The sequence below is a fragment of the Aethalodelphis obliquidens genome, unplaced genomic scaffold (assembly GCF_003676395.1).
Source record: "Aethalodelphis obliquidens isolate GAN/ISIS:26980383/991018 unplaced genomic scaffold, ASM367639v1 scaffold4, whole genome shotgun sequence".
In the NCBI taxonomy this organism is placed as follows: domain Eukaryota; kingdom Metazoa; phylum Chordata; class Mammalia; order Artiodactyla; family Delphinidae; genus Aethalodelphis; species Aethalodelphis obliquidens.
The window spans coordinates 72,749,537-72,762,220 of NW_020837948.1; the positions used below are offsets into that span (position 1 = coordinate 72,749,537).

Below are 12,684 nucleotides of genomic sequence, written 5' to 3' on the forward strand. Positions count from 1 at the left end.
CCATTCTTTCAATAATTTTAGGTTCCAAGTCAATCTCTTTATCAAGCATCTATTATATCAAAGCACAAAAACTTCATTCACATCACAAGTAGAAGGTTTGCAATTAACATGTAACATATCTGATTAGAATGTTGAAAATTGAAAAAAAACGTGGCTTAGAAAGGGATGTGAGAAGAGAGGGACACACACACACATTTGTTTTATGTAGTTAAGCCAGATCCATCCCTTTTTCTACCCTCAGGTAAGTTCCTGTTCACTTTCAAAATCACCCTCTGAAGTCATTCTTTTCAGAGACTTTCTGGTGTGACTGAGTTTTGTTCTATGAGTTGCAAGAAAACAACTTGTTATTTTTGGAGAGTTACAGTTCCTGTGCTGGGTCAAGGAGAACATGCATTCCAATTCTGAGAGAGATCTAAGGGTAGTTTTAAATCTCACCTTGTGAAGGAAAATTGTTCTTTTCTTCCCGGCTTTAAAGGGTGCTGAGAGGGAAAGTTTAAAAGATGCTGAAGCCCTTGAAATGCCTGGAACTTGGGATATCCAAGGTTTTAGACATCTTGAAGTCTTTACGTTCATATTTCAAAGGATTAGTTAGGCTGCTATTTATGTAAACATCACTTTTCACATCAGTCTTCGTTCATTTACCACCTGCTCACTTGTCCTATTTAATTTTCCTGTTCAATGACTTAATATAGAGAGTTTTTTACATGCATGTTTAATCAGTTCTGAAAGCCTTGCTTGTTTTTCAGATTACTACACCCCATCCCCATGACGCAGTGTCTTTGAGGGTAGAAAAGCAGGAAGGCTGAGACCCACCTACCAAGTCTCTTCAGGGGGATAAAAACATGAGATCAGAAATGTCAGGAAGAGCAAGCAGAATTCCCCCATGGGAGCGGGCAGAGATTTGTGGGAAGGGTGTTTTTTGTACTATTTAAAGGCTTCATCTTGTGGTTCCTCTGTAAAAGGTGTAAGAGGCTGGATTAAGTCTGTGTGGTGAAAATGAGGCATCATTTCCTATTTGAGCTAGATATATTTTCTTAGAATCAAAATAATTTTTGAACAGCACAAAATCTAGGCTTCGTGCTCCTTGAGATCAAATTTAGAGTAAAAATGATAGAAGGAAGAAGAGACAAGGAGAGAAAACAACATATCAAAGTAGACACTTTGCCCATGGCTCGGGTTCCAGCCACCCTACAATCTCTTCTGCACCTCTGATCTCCCAAACCAGTAATTTTGGAAGACTGTTTAGAAATAAAACTCTCAAAGATACTTTCTTCTGCGAGTTATTCTTACCATCACTTTCTATAAGTACACTGTATAATGCTGTTCAGTCTTTATATCCAACCCACCTAACCTATTAAGTGTAGGAGAATCAAGAAAATCAAAGTTTGAGCAGAATACACACACTTAGCACACATCCCACAGACACAGTTTACTCTCTGAAACACTGAATTTTAAGGAAGCAAGAGACAGTGGCCCATATTTCACTAAGGATGACTCACAGCAAACATTTTTGGAATATGACCTGTTTATCCACTGTGCTATTTCATTAACCCTAGTTTTGTTTAGAAGTAGGTATCTTCTGGTGTCCCAGCCTACAGATTTATCTGTGTTAAATATGAAACACATGCTCTGAGCTACCAAGCCAGCAAATTATTCTGCTCTCCTTTGGCCATTCCTTTTCTGAGTACAGATAACTCTACCAAAGACCCTCAGTGAAAGACTATAAGGTTAATAACCAGTCAAGCTCCTGCTATCATAACTTAAGATGAAGAAGCCACAGAGGAAATATATTCATTCAGATGTTCAGGATACAGTGCTTAGATGCATTATTTTTTATTAGGTTTAATGTCTTTTTATAGGGTCATCCACCAAAATGATAAAAGGAGAGACTCTGCCATGTAGCTTAATAGCACTGGCTATCTGTATATGATGAGAAAAGGTGCTGTGTGATCTTTATTTACAGAAAAAGCATGCAGAGGGGGAGGTCTACCAAAGGTCAGGGCTTCAAAACAAGCTGACTGTCTGGGCTGTAAATTACCTGCGACCTTGCATTACTAAATGGCTTTTCAGTGGGGTTCTGCTCTCTGAATCCTAGGATGGTGCCCTGCGAGTTATGAGCTCCAGGCTGCCGTCAGCTCTTCAGGGTGATGAGGAAGAAGTGCACTCCTACGGACATTTGAAACTGAAAGAAAATTGCAGGCACTGACCATTCTTGAGTCTGTGCCCCTTTCCACGGCAGGGAAACAGTTTGATGCCAGTTTTCTTTCTTTCTAACCAAACCTGCATCCCCTTCCTCCCCCTTCCCCTAGGTTTATTTCTCTTGCTTTGCCTACCTGGCAAATATGATATGATGGGTTAACACAGCAGAAGATCCAGTTTTTCTCTTAGTCCTGAGGAATAGCTTTTGACGCGTGCAAATTCACACAGTATTGCACTTCTTGCAATTATTTTATATGTGTCTATGTTTGGTGTTGATGGATAGCCTATGACTTTGCTCCTTGAATTTTTCCCAGCCCTCTGAGAAGCAGACAACAAGATAGGATTACAGATGAAAAGGGTGTACTAGGAAAATGCCAGTGAGGGGCAATGGAGGAGGGAAGCTGGAGGAGGCTGGGAGAGCATCAAACTGCAATGCTGACCCCTGTGTAGGAGAAAGGGAAGGAAGAAAGGAAGGAGGAAGAAAAAAAGGGGGGGAGGAAGACAGGTCTTACACTGCAGTGCATTTCTAATAAAGTTCAGTAAAGCTAGCATGGAGTCCGTCTGAGCCAAAACCACCTGTCCAAGAAGACTTTTAACTCCCCAAAGTTGGTCTGCCTGGGCATCCCTGTCCCATTCAGTACTGGATAGGAACAGCCTTCCGAAAGTGAGACCCAGGCACAAATATAATAATGAATTTCAAAGCAGAGCATAAGGAAGGGCTGTTCAACTAGACGCCCTGCGGTAGGAGACCTGAGGGGCACATTTTCACGGCCACTGCACTCCTCCTGATTCCGCTAAGGGGAAGTAGCTTCCTCTTCACTTACAGTTGAGGAGCGGCGAAGTGGAATTAATGTTTCCAATCCCCCTATCCCCTGCTCACTCACTCCTCTGAATTAATCTAACTGGTGAGACCAAGGAAAGTCTGACCTTTGCTGGCCTGTGTCACTCTATGGATGAGATCACAGCATTATAAAAGGAAAGGTAGTTATTTCTAGTTCTATAAACAATTAGATTTTTGGGGAACAGGCCATATTGTCCTTTCAGTTAGCTAGATAAGTGTTAGATAAGAAAATCCAGCTCTCCCTTAGATTTAGAACAAGGAGTAACTTCATGCTACAGTTCAGCTTTACCAGGAAGCTCCTCACTTGGAGAGTTCTGGGGAAGTTGTCTACTCCATAAATAAATCTAATTCTATGACTTTAATCTTTGATTATATTCCTGTTGCTATTTATCATTTGAATGGAGCCCGGAAGGGAGACTGGTGAGTAATCAGTATCCCTTAATTTCTAATGCATGGATGAATGTGAGCACGCTTACCCAAAATACCTGCATTGTCCTGATTATAATGCATGAGAACAGCAATGTACTTATATGCTCGTTAGCACTTAAAATAATGTCTGTGCTATAAGTTATTATCTGTTGGTGACAGCCCTTGTCATCGAAATAAAAGAATCAACCAATACTGCACAGAGCATCATGCTTGCAATCGAACAGCTATTTATAATCAAACACCTCAAGACTTTTAAAAAACAATAGAAATACCTTTGGGTTCTTAAGAAAGCAAGGTGAACACATCGATAAGATTCTCTTCATGGAGGTCTCTTTATAAATGCAAGTCTCTAAAAGACCACTCAACCTGGAAACAAGAAGAAAGTTTCATTGGTAAGAATGATAATCTCACTGCGAGATACCAGGAATAACTCCATCAAGAATTTATGAAGAGAGCGAAATCTACAGAGAGCTCAGGTGTTCCTATCATAAGGAGGCTCTCCCGAGTGACAATGGTTTTCACCACGGGTAAACTGGAAAGCTTTTACTTCATCATTTTGCAGTCCACAGGAGAAGATGGTAGGCAGAAAAACGTAAATGGGAATTCAGGCGTTGATTCATCATGGAAAAACTTGAATTTATCCATGGTTGTTGTTTTGTCTCTGGACTAATTGTCTTCTTCTGATTGTTATTAAATAGCAAAGAAAATCTGTTTGTGCTATTAAAAAATGTAATAAACTTATTGAATCTCAAGAACATAAGCCTGGAACACATTTTTTTAATGGTAGAAGCATTGTGAATAGTGTACAAAAGTGTCAGACATAATCTAAACAGCATTTCCACCATCATTAAAGAGAATATCCAGGAAGCACTTTGAAAAGAGCTTTCAAAGTCATCTGAAATCAGTCTTCTTTGAAGAAAATTATCCTGGAAAATGGAGTGCAGCCAAAGCTATTCTTCCTGTTCTGCTTAGGGATGATGCAGTGCTTTTCAGAGGACAAATAGAATATTACTCAAATCAATGAAACATATATCATTGAAAAGTCTACGTCTTTGAGTGGTTACAGGTCCAGCTGCATAAAAAGCAAAAATATGGTTTCTTTTTTATCAGATCTCCTACAGACAAAATGTTCCCATAAATTCTAAATCAGTAAGACGATTCTTCTAATGACCAGCAATTCACCCAAAAACCTATATTTTCTTGGGCTAAATAGGATAATTGCCTAGTAAATCATCCAGCCCCTAAAGAGATATTTTGTTTGCATAAATGAATTCCTATTCATACACAGAGGCTCATTAAATCCTATGACCTAGAATTATAAGCAACGAAGGCAAAGCCAACACGATAAATTGGAGATTATAAAATGTGACCTTTTTTTCTGGGCCTCTACTCCTTCACTTAAAAGTGACTGCAAAGATTGCATCAATAGCCTACTCATGTGAGATGGCTTAGATCAAGGGTCTCCTATAGCACTTTCCCCCCAAGATACACTGAAGAAATAATTAATCTGATTATCCTCTGAGGTCCCAATCATGCCATGTGTTTACATGGGTTTATTTGGTCGAAGAAAAACATGTGGTACATATCTTCATTCCAATAGCTATGCGAAGTTCCATCTGCTACATAATAAAGGAAATCATGAAAGAAGCTTGACACTTGGTAATCTTAGAATAGTGCTCTGCATGGAATCCAAACTCTTTATACATGAATTCACGTACAAGTCGCTTTTATGGGCTACCATTTGTGGACATGTCATGGTCTCACATGCAACATGGATTCAAATTTGAATCTTCAAACTCTGCCTATAAATAAATAGGAAAAGTTATAGCTGGGATGTTTCTATAGGTATTGCCTTATCTTTCCAATTATATAATTTTCTGTTTATATTCTCCAAAGAAACAGTTAAGATTACATTTTTGTGTGATTTTTCCAGCTAAAGTGTTTGTGGTTACAGATAACTATAGATAACTAATCTAACATGAGCTCAACACACGGGAGATTTCCACCTTCAGGCATTTGCCAATCTTTAAGCTACACAGGAAAATAGGTTAAGAAATTAAACAAAAGTTATTTTAAAGCAGAGCAGAAATCCTCAATAAAATTTTAGGAAATCAAATCCAACAGTAAGTAAAAAGAATAGTATACCACAGCCAAGTGGGACTTATTCTATTGGAGTATTCAAGGGAAGTTTGATATCCAAAAATCAACCATTGTAATCAACCACATTAACAGGACAAAGAAGAAAAGTCATATGATCATATCAATTGACTCAGAAGAAGCATTTGACAAAATTCAAAATCCATTCATTATAAAAATGCTTAGCACACTTTAGGGGAGACTTCCTTAATCTCATAAACAGCATCTATGCAAAAACCTATAGCTAACATCATTCATACATCAAAGGCTGAATTCTTCCCCTCTAAGAGGAGGAACAAGACAAGGTATATGCTTTCACCACTCTTATTCAAGATATTACTGGAATTTTTAGTCACTACAAATAAGGGAAGAAAAAGAAAAAAACATACATATTGGAAAAAAAGAAATAAAACTCATCAGGCTGAGTTACTGTCTCTATTCACAGATGACATGATTGGCTATGCAGAAAATTCCTAGGGATCTACCAAAAAACGTCCTGGAACTGTGAGTTCAACAAGCTCACAGAATGCAGATCAAACATCAAAATTAACTGCACTACTCTACTCTGGCAACAAAAAAGCGGAAACTCAAATCAAAAATACAAACCATTTATAATTGCTCCAAAGAAAATTGAAGTCTTAGGTATAAACTTAATAAAACATGTATAGAATCTTCATGATGAGAATTACAAAATGATGATCAAAGACGATCTAAATACTTGGAGAAACATACCACGTTCATGGATTACAAGGTTCAACACAGTAAGGATGACAATTCTCCCTAAATTGTTCTATAGGCTTAACACAATTTTTATTAAATCTTAGTAAGGTGTTTTGTATAATATACAAGTTTATTCTAAAATGAATAGAAAGGACTTGAAATAGCCAAAACAACTTTAAACAAAGAAGAATAGAGTGGAAGAAATCACTCTTCCCCAATGTTAAGGTTTACTATACAGTTGACCCTTGAACAACATGCGTTTGAACTGCACTTATAAAGTCCACTTATACGTGGATTTTTTTTTCAACAAACAGTACATACTACAGTACCACATGATGCACGGTTGGTTGAATCCATGTAGGTGCAGAACCGTGGATATTAAGGGTCAGCTGTAAAGTTGTACGTGGATTTTAGACTGTGTGAAGGTTGGCACCTCTAACACCCACATTGTTCAAGGGTCAACTGTATAGCAACAGTAACTAAGACAGTGTGGTACTGGTGAAGGAAAAGACACACAGTCCAATGGAACATAATAGGAAAACCAGAATTATATCTACATGAATATGAGCAATTGATTTGTGACAAAGATGCAAACAAATCATTAATGTTTTTAATGATTAGTGCTGCAGTCATTGGATATCTACAGGCAAAAGCATAAACCTTGACTTAAACCTCACATCTTGTACCAAAAATTAACTCAAAATGCACTGAGGGGCTTCCCTGGTGGCGCAGTGGTTGAGAGTCCGCCTGCCGATGCAGGGGACATGGATTCGTGCCCCGGTCCGGGAAGATCCCACATGCCGCGGAGCGCCTGGGCCCGTGAGCCATGGCTGCTGAGCCTGCGCGTCCAGAGCCTGTGCTCCACAACGGGAGAGGCCACAACAGTAAAAAGAAAAAAAAAAAAAAAAAAAAAAAAAGAAATGCACTGAGGACGTAAATGTAAAATGTAAAACTATAAAACTTCTAAAAAACACAAAAGAAAACCACAGTTGCCATACTGGGCTGATAGTATTCCAATCAAAAGCAAAATGAATTTTCTATTTTGTTTAGCCTATGTACCACTGACATAGATTTTTTTTTTTACGAACTATTATTTTACTTAGGCTTTTTGAAATATTAAAATAGTGCTACACTCAGGTTAGGAACCACTGATCTACCTAACTCCCCAAGCTCTTATTTTTATAGGCAGGGAGCTGAGTGTCAAGATGACAGAATTAGTGACAACACAGGATCAGAGGCCCTCCTCTGATTCTGCTTCTCTGTGATATGATAGCATCTAAAGTCTATTCATTTAAGTAAATTCAGTTTACCGATAACAATTCCTGGGGCAACTGTTTGCCTAAATACCTATATACACACAGGACATATACAGTCTCTGGAACTTTGAGTTTTCTTAGTGCTCTTCTACCTTTGTTGAGGGAGTGGGACAGAGAACAGAAAGCCTGGCTATTTCTATCTAGATGAAGCAAGGACAATATTTCACAGGACATATTTCTTCATAATTCTAGATCATTTGCTCATTCACTAAATGGAAAATCTTCAAGAAGCCAGCAAACTGAGAAACCAAGAAGATAGTAAATTTAAAGGAGACTGTTAATTGAACAGCACATACCACCATTGGGTAGGAGTGGAGATGAGTTCCAGGGGTGGTGGCTGGAGTGGAGCAGCTCCCTTGCTATCTGGGTGTAGCTGTATAGGATGCAAAAGGCCCTCCTGCCTTCTGAAGATTTTTTACAGGAGTCATCTGTCTGGTGTGAAATCTGTTGTGAAATGTGATTCTGGAGCAAAAAAGATGCCAGTTATAGACTGCCTGGATACTGGGTTAAGGGTTAACCTCTAGAGAACTTTGGAAGGTGTTTTCAGTAAATAGGAGATTTAGCAGTGATAGATGAAAAGAAATTATAGCACCAAATTCCGAGACGGAAAACTCCTCAAGTTATTGATGGCAACATTTCTAAAAGCTGAAGTAACTATTTTACTTGGGTGTTATCAGGTAAAATATGTGGCTTTCTTTAGGAGCTAGTCACCCATTTACAAAAGCTCATCATCTTTTAGCTACCACTGATCTATCAATCATGGACTGCTTTGACGCTAAACCTGGCATTTGAGCAAGCCAAGCAGAACTCACGACTCCGGGTCTCTGCTCCCTGGCCATTAGCATTAGTGTATTCTAAGGATTATACTATAATATCTTGTGTCTTTACAGCGCCTTTCTCCAGGGAACTGCAGAGTTATAGACTTTTACTCTAATCCTCACAAATAGTTCTATGAGACAAAGAAAGTGAGGGACAAGTCTTCTGAGGAAAGTTTAGCCATCTATATCTGACTGAAAATAAACAATTTCTGGTGAGGAGAGCAGCTAGTCTAGTGGCAATAACCAGAGGTCCAGTCACATCTCTGAGCTCATGCCTCTCCGTAACCAGAGAAGAGTTTCCTGCTTGTCTCCATTTCTCCAGCTGTAAGGAAGAGTTAGAGCTAGCTATCAATTAGGGCAGACGCCCAACATTTACAGGGCCTAGAGCACAAGTACAAATGGACCCCTCCCCAAACGCTGTGTTCTTACCACTCCCCACGGTTCTACATATGAAGGGCCTCGTGTGGCTGCTTGCGGACAGCCCACTGTGTGCACCTACCCTCCCCAATGCCTGTCCCTTGGCCACCTCTGCGGCCTAGGCTTGAAAGCTTGGGGCTTTCTGGGTCTTGAGTACCCAAAGTGCAGTGAGGAGGGATGCAGTCTTTGGGCCCTAAGGCCCTTGCCCCTTGAGGAGAGGCAAGGCTGGAGAAAGGAGAAAGGTCAGAATGGAGCTTTCCAAAATACAGAACCCGAGGCAAGGATCCAGTTGCCCAGATCTAAGATGTCATGGAGATTGTGATGTACTTCCCAGAATCCCCTGTGGGACAGAAGAACTCATTCCTCCAGCTGCTGGGAGTCCCGCAGCTCACAGCCCTCAACTTCAACTGTCACCTCTCCCTCTCTTGGAATAGCCCTAGGTTGAAGAAAGTTGCCTCAAATAAGTCACATCCCATTCCTGAGGCCAGCCTTCATCCAGTGGTTGATTGACATGGGTGTACAACATCCTGGGCCCCTCATCTCAGTTGCAGAAAACGCTGAAGGGTCATCCCGGCCTTAGAGCTCCCCCAGAGTTAGCTGAGGCCTTTACTGAGACTGTACCACAGTCAACTTCTCTTCTACACAACCCTGCTTCCTTCCCTTCCCCCACACGTCTCCTGCACACCACCTCCTTCTCAGCGTCTACTTCCTGGCGAACCTGATCTTTAACAACGAGCAATGCTAGAAACACCCCCAAAAAAGATGAATACAAGAAAACGATAAAACGCTTGTTAAAAACAGTCAAGTAATGCTTACTCACCTTATAAAAATGGGCCTTTGCCTGACAACAAAGCTAAAATGGGATTTACTTTAGGGTTAAACAAACTGTACTTGTGTATGTGTTTGTTTACTCATTATTTTTGTCCTTGAGGAACTGAGGGAGGAGAGAAGTGATTTGGGGCAGGGGGACTAAAAACAAAAGGTCCTCCACAGTCAGTTAAAGATCAAACAGAAAAGTAAACCATTTCTGTTGTTAGAGTATGAAGCAAATGGAAACACATGTTTTTATCTCTACCTTTACAGAGCTCCTAGCAGAGACCTTTATAGGATGCATGTTTAGAATGCTGCAAGGACTCCTAACCATTTAGAAATGCAATGCATTTCTTTTCAGGATGCAGGGAGATTTTCTGAGTTGTACTGAAGGGACAGAGGAGCAAACTCCATTCTTCCTAAAAGAGGGATAATGCACAAGGTCCAAATGGCTTCTCCCCAGCTACTTACTAGCTATTGGGATTAAATAACATAACGTGAGAAGAAGAAATCTGAGGTCTAATCCTAAGAAGAGCGTGGGTTTGGTCCTCCTTTTCATTTAGCATCTTAACCTCTTCCCTCCTTTAAAAAGGAAGATCTGTTCAGTATCCAAATAAGATGACGGCTCATGTTGCTGGAGCTGAGAAACAAAAGTCTGATTCAGCAAGAAAAAGTAACGAGATAAGATAGCAGTGACTGGCAGTCAAGAAAAGAACTGGCAGACAGACCGTAGAGCCCTCAACTGTCTTTGGGGCAGAAGAAAAAATATTTCCTAGGAGAGTACAATAAGAAATCGTGGTCAGGAAGTTCACTTTCTAATACCAATATTTACAGCGTCCATAATTTCACATCCCCAAATTTGGACATGCTGCTGTATGATCTGACAGATGGTCCTATAACAGGGAAAAGCAACTGAAGTCAGTAGTGTCTGAGCAAACAATGGAGGTTTAATGTTAAAATCCCATAGCTTCTTTTCCTAACAGGATAGTTTATGAATCTGCTTTTTATATCCTAATCAGTAATTTTTATATCCCCCAAGAAAAGCAGAATAGGGACAGAATAAATCTTGTTACACATTGATATGTTCAATGTGTAACCATGCTTCAATGGACAGAGTTGCTGAATTCCTGAACTTTCAACACGGGAAAGAGTACATTCAGTGATAGTTGGGAAAGAATATAGGAAGAAGGAAAAGATACCTCAAAGACTTTCTTTACTGAGCCAGCCAATCTGGAAGAGGAGGACCCACTTATATATTCACAGAATTGGAAAGATCTGTACTCTTTCAAAATATTTACATAAACTGGTGGTGGGTGAATGCAGAGGCACTGATGGCTCCTTAGGAAACCCTAAAGTCATGGCCATAGTTTCATAGCCAGATGAGTCAAAGATAATAATAGTTAATATTTACTAAGCACTTTTTATATAAGAAGCTGTGTGCCAGGTACTTTATATTCTCAGCCACTCTGTATGAGAAGGGATGTAATCCCCAGACTGTAGATGAGAACAATGAGACTCAGAGAATTAGGTGATTTGCCCGAAATCACAAAGCTAATCAGTCATGGAGTCAGGATTCAACCTCAGGTCTGACTCTCCAAAGCCCTCTGCTTTCCACTATGACTAAGTCTCTTAATCCTGAAACCAATGGCCAAAGTTTTAGCTGCTACTTTGCGCTGAAGAATTTCTGGGATCATTAAATCATTGCGCATTTTCTCTGCTCCTTCTCGCTGGGACAGTTTACTCTGTAGAATGAGTCAAAAAGATCTCTGTACCTGTGATTATCAGATCACCTGCAAACTTGACCCGGCAATCTTAGTGAGGTAAAAGGCTGCCAGGTGTGCTTATGGAATCCAGAACAATTTCAGTAGACCTGTGCTGTGTCTCTGTGCCCTAGGCTCAGTATCTGAGGTGCTGTGATTGCCACCAGCGCTGATGTCACCTACCTGCCATTGGTGGTATGGTGTGTTCTCTGCAAAGATGGCCACCAATAAATATTCCCATCTTTAGGCACATGCCCATCAAGAGTTCAAGACTATATCTGGGCTGACTGTGTGGTTCGTTTTGCCAATAAAATGTGACAGAAGTGACTCATGCTGAGTTCTGGACCCAGGCCTCAAGAGACCAGGTAGCTTCTCTTCTCACTCTTGTTTGGAAACCTGAGCCATTGTAAAAAGAAGTTCAGTTACTCTAATGGACACGTCACATGTAAAGAGAAGTCCCACCCAATAGCCAGTACTAACCACCAAATGCGTTAGTAAATCACTTTGTATCAAGCACCAGAATGATGCTGCCACATAAGATAGCCTAGCTGGGGCTTCCCTGGTGGCGCAGTGGTTGAGAATCCCCCTGCCAATGCAGGGGACACGGGTTCGAGCCCTGGTCCAGGAGGATCCCACATGTCGCGGAGCAACTAGGCCTGTGCGCCACAACTACTGAGCCTGCGCTCTAGAGTCCACCAACCACAACTACTGAGCCTGCGTGCCACAACTACTGAAGCTGGTGTGCCTAGAGCCTGTGCTCCGCAGCGATAGAGGCCACCGCAATGAGAAGCCCATGCACCACGAGGAAGAGTAGCCCCCGCTCGCCACAACTAGAGAAAGCCCACACGCAGCAACGAAGACCCAACGCAGCCAAAAATAAAATAAATTAAATAAATTAAAAAAGAAAAAGGAAAAAAAAAAAAGGGGGGCTTCCCTGGTGGCGCAGTGGTTGAGAGTCCGCCTGCCGATGCAGGGGAAATGGGTTCATGCCTCAGGCCGGGAAGATCCCACATGCCACGGAGCGGCCCGTGAGCCATGACCGCTGAGCCTGCACGTCCGGAGCCTGTGCTCCGCAACGGGAGAGGCCACAACGGTGAGAGGCCCGTGTACCGCAAAAACAAAAACAAAAACAACAAAAACAAACAAAAAAACATGCATCTTTAAGTAGAAAAAAAAGTTAAAAAAAAAAAAGGTAGCCTAGCTGACACCATAGAGAACAGAAAAAAGGATCAGCTGAG

At 40.8% G+C, this 12,684-nt stretch overlaps 1 long non-coding RNA gene across 1 annotated transcript in view; it reads right to left on the reverse strand.

Moving 5' to 3' along the window:
- LOC113617520 (uncharacterized) overlaps positions 1-12,684 on the reverse strand; it is a 96,705-nt gene that overhangs the window by 46,724 nt on the left and 37,297 nt on the right. The window contains exon 2 of the long non-coding RNA XR_003431679.1: positions 3,742-3,835. This is a non-coding gene — a long non-coding RNA (uncharacterized LOC113617520). The remainder of the gene's footprint in view (positions 1-3,741; positions 3,836-12,684) is intronic.